Source organism: Dipodomys ordii, unplaced genomic scaffold (genome assembly GCF_000151885.1).
Source record: "Dipodomys ordii isolate 6190 unplaced genomic scaffold, Dord_2.0 Scaffold12, whole genome shotgun sequence".
NCBI lineage: Eukaryota > Metazoa > Chordata > Mammalia > Rodentia > Heteromyidae > Dipodomys > Dipodomys ordii.
Genome location: NW_012267228.1, coordinates 15,565,775 through 15,583,118, shown reverse-complemented (window position 1 = coordinate 15,583,118; position 17,344 = coordinate 15,565,775). Strand labels below are relative to the sequence as shown.

At 37.5% G+C, this 17,344-nt stretch overlaps 1 protein-coding gene across 1 annotated transcript in view; it reads left to right on the top strand.

Moving 5' to 3' along the window:
• Fam19a1 (family with sequence similarity 19 (chemokine (C-C motif)-like), member A1) overlaps positions 1-17,344 on the top strand; it is a 480,497-nt gene that overhangs the window by 59,457 nt on the left and 403,696 nt on the right. The gene's annotated exons all lie outside the window — the stretch shown is intronic.

Below are 17,344 nucleotides of genomic sequence, written 5' to 3'. Positions count from 1 at the left end.
GGGCACTGGTGGCTTATGCCTATAATCCTAGCTACTTCAGGAGGCTGAGATCTGAGCAGTGTAGTTCAAAGCCATCCCATGCAGGAAAATCCATGAGATTTATCTCCAATTAACCACCAGAAAACCGGAAGTGGGGCTGTGGGTCAAAGTGGTAGAGTGCTAGCCTTGGGCAAAAGAGCTCAGGGACAGTAACCAGTCCTGAGTTCAAGCTCCATGGTGGACCAAATAATGTAAGCTGGAAGTCATTAATTAGTCAAGTATTTCATGAGAGGGAGCTGACAATACAGACCTCATTCTTAATTTTTCAAGAGATAAAACTTAGGGAATTCTGCAATATGGCAAGACTCTGAAAAGCATCTTGTGCTTGTGGTAGACTGAGGCAGGTGAAGCAGTAACAGATTTGTTGTATCCATGGGAGAGAAATAACTAAACAGAGTACTTGGGGAAGGATTAAAAGAGGGGACTTGGGGGCATGTTGATAAGATGACGCCTCTAGATTTCTGTTGGAACAGTGACAAGTTTCCTTGAAGCAAGGGATTCAAAGCACACTTCCATTCAAAACAACAAAAACATATTGCCTTCCATGTGTTCACTTGTAGATTTATAGGCACAGTCTAGTTGCCACAAATGAGGAAGACCATGCAACCCATGTTTCTTGGGGGCTGGCCTACTTTACTTGAAATAATTTTTTCCAAGTCTTTCCATTTTCTTACGAATGGTACAACATTCACAGGTCTCTAGGCCTTCACACTGAATGAGACTAAAGGAGGATATTCTCAGGAGAAGATTATAAAGGTGCAATTGCTCTGTACATAGTATCATATAAAATAATATTTATTAAAATAAACTCCAGGAAATGGTTATGAGGTTTAATTTTTTTTTGCTGTTTTTGTCTCCTTTTCCTTTTGTCGTTTGTTCATTTATCTCTCTTTGGGAGGGTAAGGGGAAGTACAGAAATGGTGGGATAAAGGGTGAACAAATGTAGCAGTGATGCTCACTAGACATTATGTTGAAAATGAACGATACAACTTGTGGGTGGGGACGGGAGGGAAAAAGTGGGAGAGAGTGATGGAAGGGGTAACATTGTTCAAAAACTGTATTCTTTATCTGACTTATATAACCATAACCCCTCTGTATATGAACTTTATAATAACAATAAATACATTTTAAAAAAGAATTGCTGTGATGTCTTTGACTAATCGTACCAGGCAAGATAGGCAATTCCACATGGAATACGTAGGAAACAGACTTTCTGGTGGGATTTGATTTGGGGCATTTGGCATAGAGCTGGAGTTTGCAGGTCAATAGTGTGAGATTAGTTTTACTCAAATTAGCACCAGATCTACTTCTATAAAACAGCTATATTTTGGTTCCACTTTTGCATTCTGTAAGCTATCCTAATAAGTCTAACTATGGGATTGACTGGTTTAATTGTCCCAAGACTATTTTAGGATCTTCCTGGTTTTCTCTAGGATACATATATTTGTTTCTTTATCCATTCTTTGTGACATCTATTCGGGTTTTCTGAATTATTTTGTCGTTACTCACTACATCACTAAATACTTCCCCATTTGCTATGAGCAATTAACTTTCAATTAAAAGTTGAATGTCTTTCTCCCTCTGAAATGGAAGGCTCCAGAGAGAAAGGAGTGTGGGTATCACATTCATTTTTATGCATGGCATTTAGGAAAAAATGGCAAACAATGGCTGGGTGCTCACAAAATATTTGCTCAAATATGAAATAACAACTTAGTCATTGTCTAGTGAACACAAAATTGGACCCAATTCTTTAGTTACAGGCTTTCTTTTTCAAAGCACTGACAACTATCCTGAATTGGACACGTCTTTCAGTATATCCGAAATGTTTGCATGTTGTTTACATCCCAGTTTTAAAAAATGATAGCAATTTGCCACTGGCTATCATAAAGTTGTGTGTACAACTTAAGTTTTTAATACTTTGAAATATGCTTCTCTGAGATTTTGTTTTCATTTCTGCAGTTGAACTTGGATCCTACAAACTGAAGTAATAAAAACAGATTTAGGACTGCACAGTGCCTGGCACCTCATAGACTTTTACATTTGTTCTTTTTCTGTGTGTGGAGAGAATGGGTTTACAAATTGTTTATTACTGTGTTATTATGGCAAGCTTGGAAGTTCCATTGGCTTTCACTGTGATTTGCTGAGCATTGTGATTAGCTGTTTGTTGGTTTTCTTTCTTCCTCTTCCCCTTTCTGTCCCTTTTTTAGTCTTTTTCTCCTTTCACATTTCATTCAGAAAGCATTTTTTCATTGTCTGTTCTATGTTAGCTCTAATGACATGCATTTGAGTAAAACCCCATCCCTGTTATGCAGAAGTGGCAGAAAGACAGATGCAAACATCATTGCAACGGGATTAAGAAGGACTTTTCTAATAGAGCACCTCTGAACTGCTTAAAGAAGAATGTAAGAACAGTCCTGGTTCTTCTTTGGTGTTGTCCATCAAGATTTCAGTGCTGCTTTTGACATTTGCCATTCTTACAGTTTTCCCCCATGGCAACAAAGCCTTTTGTGACAGAAGAAAACAACTCACCTGACTGTTTGCTGGTGACTGGACATTAGAAATATACACCAGGCTCAAACTTCCCACTGAAAAAGCTTTTCAAATAAACTATTAGATAAGTTAAACCATCATTGGTAATTGATGGTTTGTATAAATTAAGACATACATGGGGGTAGCTTGCATGTAGACCTTCTTCTCCTGAGTCAACCACTTATTTCTAGCTCAGACAGTTGCCTCTGGTTTACAGGAGCAATCTCTTTGTGCTTCCTTGAAGCTTGAGTCTCCAATAGGATGACAGTGCTCATAGCCCTAAGCTTTTAAATCTTTAATCATCCCAATTCCTGTACTTGGGGTCATGTTACTTAAGTAGGCGCCAATATTCTCAGCAATAGAGCTACTCAAATAAAAATACATCTATGTCTTTTCTTCCCCTGTGGTTTACCTAAAACAAACCCCAAAGAACATGGAAACTAAAAGCCACAACCTTATTTCCTCCAAATTTATTCTCTTTCTGATCTAAGACCACCTCATGTGTTATGGTTCCAGTAGCCAGGTTTGCTGTCTCATTTTTCGTTCTTTTTTTTTTTTTAGTGTTCAGGAAATGTGTTAGATCTTACTTGCTCTCTTCTCTTTGTGCAAAGTGAAAATAAGGATAAGCATGAAGATAACTTTGGAACATTCACTGTGTAAGAAGCTCTGGACTAAGCATTGTACACACATTGTGCGGCTGAGCCCCTTTTATAACTGTGCATTGAATCTACTGCAGAGATTGTCAGTAGTGTCCAGGTCTGGGCTCTGTCCTTGAAGATTTTAGTTCAGTAGGTGTGGAGTGAGGTACATGCAGCTGGACACTTAGAGTCTCAAGCTAAGTGATGAGTGTCTAAAGTTTAGAACAAGTCATCTAATATATACTAAATATGTACTAATATAAATAAACAAATAGAAAACATAAATATATAATATAATAAATATATAAATATAAAATATGCAGATATTTATATAAATATATATATATATAAATATAAAGTATATTACTATATGTTAAAGCTCTAGAAACAGAACACTTCAATAGAAGGTAGTCAGGGCAGTGTTAATGTATTTTTTTCAGTTCTCAGCATCAATTAGTTTGTGTTAGAATACAAAGAACTCCAGCAAAAAATTTCTAAACAGGAACAATACACAATACACCCTTCCCCCCCATCCCCGGCTCATTAGCACAATTTTTGAGGAGAAAGATGTTGTGTATAATGACACGCATTTGAATTCCAGGCTTATGAAGGCAATTAGCAGACAGGTCACCCTTGTTCTTGGTTAATTAGAAAATAAGTAGATAAACCAATGAAAAGCTCTCCTTTCGGTAGCCTTTTCTGCTTGCTGTGGACTGCTCAAAGGATTATGCACACCTACAGCTTTATGAGAAAAAGGTATTTTTATAGAGTTACAGAATATTCAGTTAAATAATGGTAATGGTAATGGTGATAGGATACATTTTTGTAAGTGCTTTCTAGGCAACAAACACTGTGTGCACTCAAGGCTGTTCAGAAGTATAACTAATAACTTTGATGCTCAAGCTTAAATTCCTGGCATTGTATCTCAGTGTGGCCATTTCCAATTATGCAACCTGAATATTTAAATTCTTGAGTTCTATACTTGTTCATTAGGAAAAATAAGGAATATAAAAGTCCATAGCTTAAAGGATATGATTATGCTAATATGAAAAAAGATGTACAAAAAGCATTAGAGAGGATTTATGATTGCTTCCATCTTATATATCAGAAACCGGGAAACAGGTAAAATGACCACAAATCTGTTTCTTGGTATACTGAAACATAATTCTATCTGTTTCTCTCAGAAACACCACATGTCTTTGGAGAAATAATTACAATAGATGTATTTGCAACATATAGTGTGTTCCATTTCTGGATCCCACAGAATTGCTGGGACAAGATGCCTCTGTCATAAATGTTAATTCCCTGAATCATGTCAGGAAACATACAGTTGATCAAAAGTATATTTATTATGGCTTTAAAAAAGTAGAATTATAAAAGAGTCAAGGTTAAAATACTGTTATTGAAAGACAATTTAAAACTATGAGCCATTTTATTTGAGTATAGAATATTCAATCAAGACTGGCTACAGTTTGGGTCTCACCTTATATGATCTGCATATCCGCTGTTTGCTTTTAAATTTGGATGCATTAATTGGTACCAGGGATAAACTTAGTTGCTTTTTGGATTTCCATGAAGTCTAGGATCTCTGTGGCTCTTTTTCTTATGCTAATAGTCTTCTAGCTACCTTCAATAAGTTTCCTTCTGATCTGTTTCTTTTCCATAAACTAAGTTTGAAACTAACGTATAGTCTGTGATAAGTATATTAAAAACCTAACTAGGATGTTAACATTCCACAAAGGAAGATCTGCTTCAATACAACTACAACAGATTGCTTTCATTTCACACTATTTTAAGTCCCTAGGACTTCACATGGAGGTAGTTGGAAGTAAATACTATTTTATTACACCTTGCGATGCAGCTCCAATTAGGAGGGTGTCTAAGCAGGTCATCTTTCAAAGCTGTCGAAAAGTAGACAGTTGGATAGAAAAGTAAAGCTAATATTACTACTACTTATTGGTCAAGAACAATTATCTTTCAAAGAAAATCTAAATTCTATCCTAACCACAGAGGAATATTCTCCATCAATAGAATTAAATATATACCCTAGAGGGGTATTTTTGTTGTTTTCATTCTGTTGCTATTTAAGCATGCCTGATGAATAAGAAAGACACAAGCTAGGACATAAACTCAGGTGTTTTCTCTACTGATTTAGTTGTCATTGAGGATGACTGAGAGTTTGACAGAAGACAGAAGAACTCTAAAGGCATTCATTACAAAAGCTTATTAAAGCACAAAGGGGTTTTTCTTTATTCCTATTTCCTAATTAATTTTTCCCTCATTTTGGTTTCTAAAACAGTTTCTAAGCCGGGCGCTGGTGGCTCACGCCTGTAATCCTAGCTACTCAGGAGGCTGAGATCTGAGGATCGCGGTTCAAAGCCAGCCCGGGCAGGAAAGACCGTGAGACTCTTATCTCCAATAAACCACCAGAAAACCGGAAGTTGCGCTATCACAAGTGGTAGAGTGCTCGCCTTGAGCTGAAGAGCTGAGGGACAACGCCCCAGCCCAGAGTTCAAGCCCCACAACCGACAAAAAACAAAAACAAAACAAAACAAAAAAACAGTTTCTAGAAAATGTAGCTATAGACAGCAGACCAGTACAATGGTTATAATCTTAGATTTTACAGCTTTCAGTACAGGGGTTTAGGTCCTGAGGATAGTATTTTATTGGCCATCAACTAAGCTAGTCACCTCTCAAAAGTCTTCAAAATGGCATAATTGATCTTGTGATTTGGGTTATGAACTATTATTCTTGGTTATGAATTATTTTTACAAAATAATGTTTGGTTATTAAGTATAGATTTAGTTATTGCAATGGTTACTATTAATTGTCAAATGTGTATTCAGAAATACTAGCAAATTAGCAAAGCACCTCTCTAGGGGTTTGAGGAGGAATTGTCAGAGACAAATAGTTCCTGCCCTAATGAGTGAACTCATCACTTGGCGGAGTCATAATAACATGGGGATACTGAGCAACAGTGGATGGCAAGCCATGAGACCTCAGTAAATGAAGTAGGCCAGGATGTATGTCTTTGAGGTTATATGTTGTCCGGCTCTCTTCCAATATGCTCTTTCTCTGCTTCTTGACTGTCATGATGTAAATTGCTCTGTTCCAACACACCTTCCCCATCAGGATGTGGCCTGGCATCGCTGCAATAGAGAAACAGAATAAATCCTTTAAGTTATTCTTTCAGGTATTTTTGACCAGAGCAATGTAAAAAAAAATCCAGACATTATGAATTGAACTGCTTTGGTTGGTTGAAGAGATATCATGTTTGTACCAAAGCCTATTTTTACTTGTTTGATTGTGTTGTAATAATTAGTTTCTGTCTGACTGTCCCACCATATAGTGAGTGCTTTAAAGGCAGGAACATTGTATTCATGTATTGTATTCATGTTGTATCTTCAAAACAGTGTTGGGGCTGTTTGGGGGAACATCTGAGAAACAAAGGAGACCTCAAATAAAAGAACAAGAACTTCAGAGGTCTCAAGGCCAGACTCAGCTTTCCTAATTGTACTAATTTTTTTTCCATTTTATTTTGTTTTTTGACATTGAGGAAGTCACTGCACCTTTTGGTTTATCCACTTTTCCATAAATAAGGAAGAGGTATCCTACCTGACCTTCAGGGATGCTGTAAGAATGCATTTAACATTTAATAGAAAACTGTACCTTAATCTGTAAGGAATTAATATTTAATAGTAATGAAGTTCATAGCCTTCCATTTCAGTCCTTTCTTTGTCGTCGCTCATTGCTCACCAGCATAAAAGAGTCCAAATGAGAAAAATGAAGGGTGCACCTTTAGGTCAAGCACACACCGCATGGAAGACTGCCTCTAAAATCAGAGGAAGGCTCTGACTAGCAGAAAAATGCAATCTGGGCAGGAAGGAAATTAATTGAGGTACTCAGCAATACCTTGCCTCTAACCCTAACCTATTAATTTCTAGGTAGTTACATTTTTACATGGTTACCACTTTGCCTTTGCTTGACTTATCTGGACATTAATTGCCTGGTTTCTACAGATCATGTGTGAAAAAAAATCACAAAATTATACATCAAAAAGACTGGAAAAGAACACCCCAACATGATCATTATGGATGGGCAGAAAAATTCAGATGATTCCTTTGTTCTTTCTTATCCTAAACATGGTTTAATTGCTTTCTTCTAGAGGCATGGAATGGAGTCATTAAGATTGTTATGAGTATGTGGGTGTGGTGGACGACAGGCAGATGGGCTTTCTTGAGAATTTGTGAATGGACACTGAGCGATCACTGAGGCTCATGAGAATGGAGATGAATGGGAAGCAAAGCTGCAGATCAGAGCAGCAGGAGTTTCCGTATGTTTTGGCAGTGGTGTCTTTACTGTCTTGGTCTTGGCTTATCTTGCGTGTGGTCTGTGATTGAGTAGCCAGATTCAGCCCTTGTTTGGTATTTCTCTTTCTCAGCTTTTGTGTCCTCATGTTCTTTAGTTCTGCATAAACATAGCTCACTGCCCAATGAGTATCCCTCCCAGCCTGCATGATCCCTCGGGAGCTTCTCTTTTCTCAAGCACACTCTCAAATTCAGCCAACACAGCAAACTCTTTTTATTTGCCAATTTAAAGTTGAAAAGTAAGAATCTTAAAAGCCTAGCTTATTTCTGTCTTGGCAATGCTACTCTGCTAATTGGCTGCTCTTGAGGTGACCAAACATGTGACTGCGTAGATATACTACTGTATGACTATTTAGGGTCACCCCGCGCAGAGGCTGTTGGCTGAGAAGTTTCCCTAATTGAAAGTGGGTAATGATAGGCATATGTGTAATAATTACTATGCATTGTTATACTCTCTCTCTCTACATACCTATATATATTCAACATCAGAAATAGATTATTAGATTGAATTTTCCCATAGCTTAGAAAAATCATTTTATTAATGTATGACTTTACTTGCATCATTAACTCATGTTACATTTATGTGCTGATTTTTCTTATACTACATCCTCTGTTTGGCAGCCTGGTCTAAGTTTTACTGTCAGTGTACCTAAAAAAATTGAAGTTCCACCTGTAACCCTTAATCTTGTCTCCTATCAAAAATCATTTCCTGTACTTCAACAGAACTAGCTATTTTCATTACTACAGCCTTCAGGTCTTTGTAGTTTATTCTAGTACTTAGAAACATCTGTCCCTAGTTAGCGGCCCTGCTGTACATCTTTGTCCCTCCATCAAGCAAATACCTGGTAATAAAACTTCTGCCTTGCTCTGCTTATTTGCATTGCTAGCACATTGCCCATCACACAGTGAATATGATAGACATTTGTGTTCAAATGGCATTGCAGAGCAGGAATGATTAAATGGGCTGATCATAGGATTTCTTTCCTTTGGCATATCAAAGGCTTTGCTATTTGCCCCTTTCTTCCTGTGCTTGAAAAGTCACATTTGGAGCAGTGCCAAGGGGGAGTGGTAGTGTCTAAAGAGTTTCTTCATGACTTCCAAATTTGGCTCTGAGAGTAATGATCACGTTTGACTCTCCTAAGAGTCTTTAGATGAAAAATTTGCCTTCTTCAGAGCTTTAGGTGACTTTCTGTGTGTTTCTAACTCTTACCCATTCGAAGAAGTATAGCTGTCTATTGAAATGGAAGTCAAATTCCTGTTATGATTTTAGAACTTGCTGGACTTTCCAGTCACTTGGCAACTAAAGAACATTCTGTCATTGGGTGGGTTCTCAGTAAGCTCCCCAATGTAGAGCTCCCATAATCTTCTGTATTCCTCTTTCCACACCTGGTGGCTAACCTAGATTCATACCTGAACAGTGGTGCCCAACATGGAAAGTTATGGCTGTAAGTCTTGAGGTTTATTGTAGAAGCTAAGCAATAATTCCAGTATTTGAAAAAATATTGGATGAAATCTACCATCATCCCACTTGTCCCAAGGACATTTTTCTCTCTACTTACAGGAAGCACAGCATTCTTGTAAATAAACCAAGTCTTTCAGAAGGGATGATTTAGCTAAGGTTCTGATTTGACAAGAAGAGTGCAGTTAAAAACTACATGATATTACTTTCCTCCCTCCCCCGCCCCCCAGGTAAATATGGCCTCCATATGTGTAGGTTATTGAGGGTATTGGCTTCATCCATGAGAGGTGTTGGGTATCAGTAACTGTGTATAGTTCAAGGTATGCTTGGAGCTTCTTGGAGATGCATATGATATTCTGGGCCAGCCATCAGCTTGCAGAGCTGTCCATGTTCTTTTTTGTCCTCTGGCTTCAGCGGCATAGGCTGTGTATTTTACAATTCTCCATGGCCTAACTGTTGGAGGTATCTGACTGTTAGTTGTTAAAATAGCATTCTTGCTTTTTTATTTTTAATTACTTTTAAGTCATAAGACCAACCAACTATATGAAAGGAAGCATTCTGGTAACAATTTTCCCCCTCTAATTCAAAAATTTGTATCTGAATGGGTAGTTTAATTTTTTCGACTCTTTGTTCTGTAAAAAAAGTGGGGGAAGGAAAGATGGAATAATACCAGTACTTACTTCTAACATAGCCTAATCATACTTGCCAATTATAATGATTTTGAAGTTGTGAGACTCTTGGAAAAATACCTATTATGTTATAAACCCATGTTCTCCCTAGTGTCCCAGTGGAGAGGCATTCTTTGATACTGATACAAAAGATTTTGAGTAGTGTTCTTTTTAAATGATTTACTAAAAGAATCTTCCCACTTGATCAGGACCCACTGAGGTTAACATGGAATGTTAGCACATTATTTTCTTCACAAGATCATCATTTTATCAAAATGAAAAGGGTTTTCAACAAGACACCCCACAAGTCCCAAGACAATAATTACATTCTTGGAACTGAAAATCTTGCATGTTTGCAGACATTTTAGAGTTTGGCATTTGTGGCTTTTCGTACACTATGAAATATTTATGCATTGTTCAAATAACCCTGCTTAGTTACCATTGGATACCTACTGTTATACAGGAATCGCATTTAGAAAGGAATTGAATCTGATTTGCAAAATCCATAAGCTCTCATGCCCAGATACCTCAGTAAAACTCCTTTTGAGACAATAGTTGAAAATGCTGGGAAGTAGATGTTAATTTTGGCCTGAAAGATTGTTTTGTTTGGGAGGATAGAAAACAAAGTACTCTATATTCTGCATCACATTTAGAGAACACAAGATTGCCAATAAAATTTGACTATCTGCAGTAGATACTTTAAGAAAGACTAATTAATATTAAATTAAGCTATCTATATTATTAAAATAAAACTTAAAAATTGATTATAGCCATCACCAGGAGATAATATGTCAGCCTAGATATCTTTCTTCTTTCTTTCTGTCACTTTCTTCTTCCCTTTGAGTCATCTGTCAGTGTACCTATCCATCTGTGTATTTTAAACATAGTATCACATGTCACATTTGATACATTCAATGGAAACTATTACTTACTGCTTTTGTAATGAATCAACATGCTTTGGAAGTTTTCACAGAAGCAAATATACCTGTACTACTTAGGAATTTTATTTTGTTGTATATATATTCCATAAATTATACATTTAATGCTAAGGTGTGATATATATTCTGATAATCTCAGCACTCAGGGAACTAAGCCAGGACTGCAAATTGGAGACTAGCCTGGAATATACAGTAAGACTCTGTCTGTCTGTCTATCTGTCTGTCTTTGTCTCTCTGTGTCTCTGTCTTCTCTATCTAAAAATTAGGTATCTAATCTCCTACTGTTGAACATTAATATTATTTCTAAAATTTCTCTACTACTAGCAATTCTGTGATGTTTCAACATTCATTAGTGTACTTATTCAGTAAATAGCTCCTGGACTGACACTGTGGACCTGTGTTAGCCAGTTTCTTGTCACTGGAAGAAATACCAGGGAGAAACAAATTTAAAAAAGGAAACTCTCTTTTTGTTCAGAAGTTTGTGGCCTATGGTTGGTGTGGCTTTGTTCTTTCTGGACCACATGAGTCAGAAGAATCAGGCAGACCAAAACCATTTACCTTCTCGTGGCTGGGAAGCATAGAGGGAAAAAGGAAGGGGCAGGGTAAAGTGGAGCCCCCAGGGGTGTGACATCAGTGACCTCCTTCCTCCAACTCTGTCCCATTTCCTAAAGTTTCCAGCATTTTCCAAAATAGCTCCGACAGCGAGGAACCTGTGGGAGACATTTTATATTCAAACCATACTAAACCATGATAAGCACAGCTCATATTTCCATCTTTCTACTTTATCATCACCAATAAAACAAAATTATTTAAATTTGGTCCAAGTAGTAGCTTTGGTTTTGCTCATGTAGTCTTTATTGTTATTTAAGAAGTTAATACTGGTGGTGACACTTTCTCAAGGCCATTAAAAGATTATATGGAAAACAATGGAATGTAGGCTTGGTTGTAATAAAATGTATGCCCATAGCATCCATCTGCCAGAAAAATCATAGTAATCATATTACCTGAGAACCTCTAAAGCCACAGTGGAAGGATGATGACAGGTAAATACACAGAATTTATCTCTCCATAGATTTGGGGTTCTATGAACAAGTATTTCTCTTTATAACAACCAGGTAGGTGGAGGAATTCTCAATATAAAACTGAGTCCATCTACTTATTAGCTACTTGACTTCTGGAGCTTCAAATATTCTTGAACTTCAGTTTCATTCTTTGTATAATGAAAGCGTATTGCGGGATAAAATTTTAGTTCTTTGCAATCTGACAATTTTGAGCCTGCATGTTCTTTCTTCACTGTTTCTATTGGATGTTAACATTGAAATGATTGGTTACTCAGTCATGATTATTGGTTCATATTATCAGTCTAAGAAAAGCCAAGAGAGAGTGATGACGCTATAATAAATATGAGAACTTTCAACCTAGAAATGATTTGATTAATAAAGTTTTAGAAGATTATTCTTGCTATATGTATCTGAACTTCACCATGTTGAAATGAAAAGACTCATTGGAAGGTCATTGCAGTTAACAAATTGAAAACGTTGTAATGGTTTCCCTAGAGATTGTGAGAAATGGTCATTTGGGAGTTGAGCTGATTGGTCAACTAAGAACATAGGGTGAGAGGAAGAAGGACTCTAGTTGTTTTTTCTTTTTCTTTTTTATTAGTCATGGGCTTGAACTTGGGGCCTGGGCACTGTCCCTGAGCTCTTTTGCTCAAGGCTAGTACCCTACCACTTCGAGCCACATCACAACTTCCACTCTTCTGGTGGTTAATTGGAATTAAGAGTCTCACAGACTTTCCTGTTCTGGCTACCTTTGAACCATGATCTCTAGATCTCAGCCTCCTGAGCCACCAACACCTGGTGACTCTGTAGTTTTTCAGAAATGGCATGGAGAGTGATGGCTATTCTCTGAGATACAAAGTACTTTTGCTGGGTGATGTAAAGGTTGTCATGGAGATGAGTGGGAAGGGTGGGCATTCTGGTTTTTCACATGCCATGTCAGAGGGAGTCATTAGACAGACAGCTGGAGCTGCGTGTGGAGTTCACTATGCAAGTCTGAAATCCAAAAGTAAAGTCAGGGCTGGCAATTTGAATTTGGAACTTATTAGCATTGGCAAAGTGATCTCAAATCATGGTGATGAATCTTCCTGTGCCTCAATTTGTTCACCGTGAGGTAATGTTATTTTTGCCAGGGTTAGATGAGGTGAGATGAATTTTATAAAAATTTCAACATAGTTTTCTGCTACATATTTGATAAGTAATGAACATCAATTCTTTTTCATTGACAAAAAGGCTGAATGGATAGATGGATGGACGGACAGATGGATGGATAGGGACATAGATGGAGGGATGAATGAGCAAGTGCTGGATTAGTCAAAATGAACACTATTAAAGTCTACTCCAGAGACTTGACCTGTCTTGGAGGAGATAAAGCATGCTTATCTGGCTTCAGGGGGGAACTTGGAAGGGATAAGAGTAAGAAAACATGTGTTTATATGAGACAATAGGTAAATGGTCAATTGCGTCTTTCAAGGAAACCTAAGTCACGAATGTCAGGGCCTATATTACTAAAGTTGAATATACCACCTTCAATCTCTGGGTTGAAACATGGGCCTGCCCTTCCTTGCCCAACTGAAAATGTTAACTAGAAAAGCCTGTACAATCCTTGAGGTGCTCAGAGAGAATCTGTTTAATAATTCAACCAACTGTATTTACATGGTCCCTCGATGTCTGGGCTAGGCCTTGTTAGGAATAAAGGATAAAATATTAAAGAGAGAAATATAAACAATCCTGGCTTGAATTACAATTTCTAGTTAAGAAACATGTTCATGACTTACAGAACCTCTTATATATGTGACCTCTGAAAATGAGATTGGCTGACTGACCTCCTAAGAACCTCTCTTAAACACTGAGTGAATATTTCACTATAATGACCAAGACCTTGCCGCTGAGGTTAGCAGCCTTAGCCTTTCTACTCACGAAGAGTTGTCGCATTCATTCAATCACCAAAGCTGCAAGGGCAACTTGTATGAGCCATGCATTCTAATGGTGAGAATTTCACTCATGTTAGAGTTGTGCTGGCTGAGTTGTCACTGATAGTTAACCCAAGAATCTTGACCCCCAATATATTAAACAAACAAGTCCCTGAAAATACATGTTCCAGGTTATTTTTCAATTAAGCATTTATTTTGACATACTTGTAGATTTCATATACATTTGTTTGGTTTTTTTTTAACTGTATTTTTTTTGTCTTTTCTTTTTTGGTACTGGGGATCGAACCCAGGACGTTGCGCTTGCCTAGCAAGCTTGCTAGGCAAGCGCTTTGCCACTGAGCTACATCCCAGCCCTCATATACATTTGTAAGAAATACAAATACAGAGAGATCTTGGTACTCTTTGGCCACTTTCTTTTACAATGGTCACATCTTGCAAATATAATATCACTATATAATATCACAGTATTATATCACTACCAGTAATATCACAGTATGCATAATATATATCATATATATGATATCATATATTAACATATATATTAGGTATATGCTGTATAATATCACATGTTTAGGTTTTGTGTCATTCACATTGTAAATATAAGGTTTGAAGCCAGGCATGGAGGTAGATGCCTGGAATCCCAGCACTTGGGAGAATGAGGCAGGAGGATTATGAATTTGAGGCCAGCCTTGGTCATATCGAGAGACTTGACTAAAAAATAAGCCAATAACAAATTGAAACCACAACTCTGACCACAGCAAAGCTAAGGCTACCTTCTCTTCCAACGTTGACCCTAGGAGTCTGGAGAGGCTGCTGTATGTAGTCCATCCTGTGTTTCTCACCTGGGTAATACTCAATGCATACTAGTGATTCTTTGTTTGACTTTCTTCCCCTTGTGACTATCATTATCTGCTACTCATGCCTGTTTCTGTGGCATCTGGCAAGGTACCTGATATGGAGACCGGCTGAGTGATTTTCATTAGGGTGAGAAATTCAATTAATATTCTTCACTGAGATACATGCATTTGCAAGAGTTTGTTCAGAGAAAAATGAAGGTGTGTTGTGGTGATGCCACTGAGAGACCAGGTCAATAAGACCTTTGCTTCTCAAAGCTAAAGTCTTTCTTTTTTTTCCTTTTTGTTTTTCTTTTTTATTAATAAGTTTTTTTTATTGTGAAAACACGGTACAGAGGGGTTACAATTACATGAGCAAGGTAATGAGTACATTTCTTAGCAAGCATTGTTGTCTCCTCCTTTGTTTCCCCTTACCATCTTTTCCCATCTCCCCCACCCCATCAAAGGTGGAAAGTTCATTTTTTGACATAACAACTTGTACATCTCATTGTTGCAATGGGTCCACCTGTATCCCTAGTTAAACGATTTGTTTTTGCCCTTCCCCTCCACAAATTATACCAACATCAAATACAGTGAAAACAGGGGTTATACCATGGTGGAGGGACATACAAAGCAACAAAAAATCACCTTATAAATATGTTAGAAACAATAACAAGAAAGAAAAAAACCACTTGAGAGTCCTTATCTTGGGGTTCATTTCACCTAACATCAACTTATCTGACCTTTTCTGCTTGTCTCAGACATATACTAGTTAATGAAATAAGGGAAACCATGGGACCTATGTTTCTTTGGGTCTGGCTTACTTTACCTAATATAATTTTTTCCAAGTCTTTCCATTTCCTAACAAATGGGGCAATGCCATTCTTTCTGATAGAGGCGTAGAATTCCGTTGTGTATATATACCACATTTTCTTGATCCGTTTATCTCCTGAGGGGCATCTGGGTTAGTTCCATATCTTAGCTTTGTAAATAATGCTTCAATAAACAGAGTCGTGCTGGTAGCTTTAGTATGGTCTTGTTTGTGATCATTCTGGTAAATACCCAAAAGTGGGATTGCTGGGTCATAAGGGAGTTCTATGTGGAGTCTTTTGAGGAACCTCCATACTACTTTCCAAAGTGGTTCTCTTATTCCAGAAGTTTTCTACTCACCAACCACTCCCTCAAATTACTATGTGTTTAAAAACACAGGAAAATAGTCTTTCAAACATTCTACCTGGATTTAAATATCAATCAGCCAAACATCACAACAAGTCAGAAACAGGAATCCATTCCAGAACAGCTTTCTTGATGAAGAAGGAACTCTTGTTTGGTTCTCTGATGTTCTTGTCAGCGGAACAATCCTTTGTGGATTATTTCCCCTAATACATGACAGTACAAATTAATGTTCTCTTCCAGCTCTCTGTGACCAACAGGGTTCTCCACAGGCTCTTCTTTAGGGATAATGGCACATAGATGATTGGGCATTTTAAATAGCTTGGCAGGTTATCTGAAACAAAATCGAATACAGAAGTATACCCTTATCACTAGCTCTGAGAACATATGGGGTATCTTTAAAATAGGTTTCTTTCTTTTCCATTGAAAGTTTTGCTTTCTTCAGACCAAAAGAACTGGCTGGCTTTCGACTCAGCTTATGCAAAGCTCCAAGCCACAAGACTTATCGGTATCTAATTTGAGACATTCCAAGATTTCTCAGTCTGCATCGTTTCTTTGGCATTGAGCAGTCATTTGGGAAAAAATGATGCCCAAGACCCACACGGATATCTGTCTTCATAAAACTTGTTCACTAATATTAGGAGTGAATAAAATATCAAGTAAACAGACACATTAGTCAAATGCTTATCAGTTAAGATAAGCTACTACAAATGAGCGAACGTAGAAGAATGGGAAGTGCCACTTGGGAAGTAGCCAACCTCATACCCACAACCAGGCTAGGATTCTCTGTGGACCATGAACACTGGTCACAAACATCATCATCTGACAAAGTTCCTCTAGGATGTGCTGAGCCCTGACAGTGATGGTGTATGTAGACAAAAGCATAAACATAGTCCATGACACAAAACCTCCCAACTGTGTCTGTGTTAACCGTCAACGATGAGTACCTGTTGCTTCTTTTCCAATCAGTTTCAACCTGGTTCTGTGTTCCCATCTTCTAGTAAGAATTATTATTAAGGTACCCAGTCAGGCCAGGTAATAGCTCAGATATGTAATCATGTAATCCTAGATACTTGGTAGGTAGAGATTGGGAGGTTTTGTGTCAGCGGGGCAAAAACAAGTTAATGAGCTTGATACTCCCTCCCTTATTTTTCTCCCATTTTCCTCCCTGCCCCAATCTCCCCTCAACTCCCCCCCCCTGCAAGTTCAACAGATCATTTCCAATATAATGTCTTGTGAGTTCGCTGTTGCAGCAACTCTCCCTTTGTCAGCATTTTGTTGTTCCCCTTCCCTTTCCTCATTCAGGTAAACATATATACAATACGAGAGCATCACAATCAGATACAGTGACAGCAGGGGATGAATCATAGGGGAGAAAAACACAAAAGAAAAAAGAAATCAAGTAGTACATTAAAAATAACAACTCACTACCTTACTTATATAACTGCAACCCCTATATACATCACCTTGACTATCAAATTAAAATAATAAAAAAAGAATATTTTCAAAATATAAGCAATTGCTCTATTGTTGAAATTTTTGAAAATTGATTTTTGTAAAGTATTTTATTATAAAAAAGTTAATGAGACAACCCTTTCCCCATCTAAACCAATAAACTGGGTGTAGTGGCATAAACCTCTGTTCCCAGCAATCTGGGAGAAATGAGGTCCATTCTGGACTATAAAAGACTATGCAACTTTATCTAAAA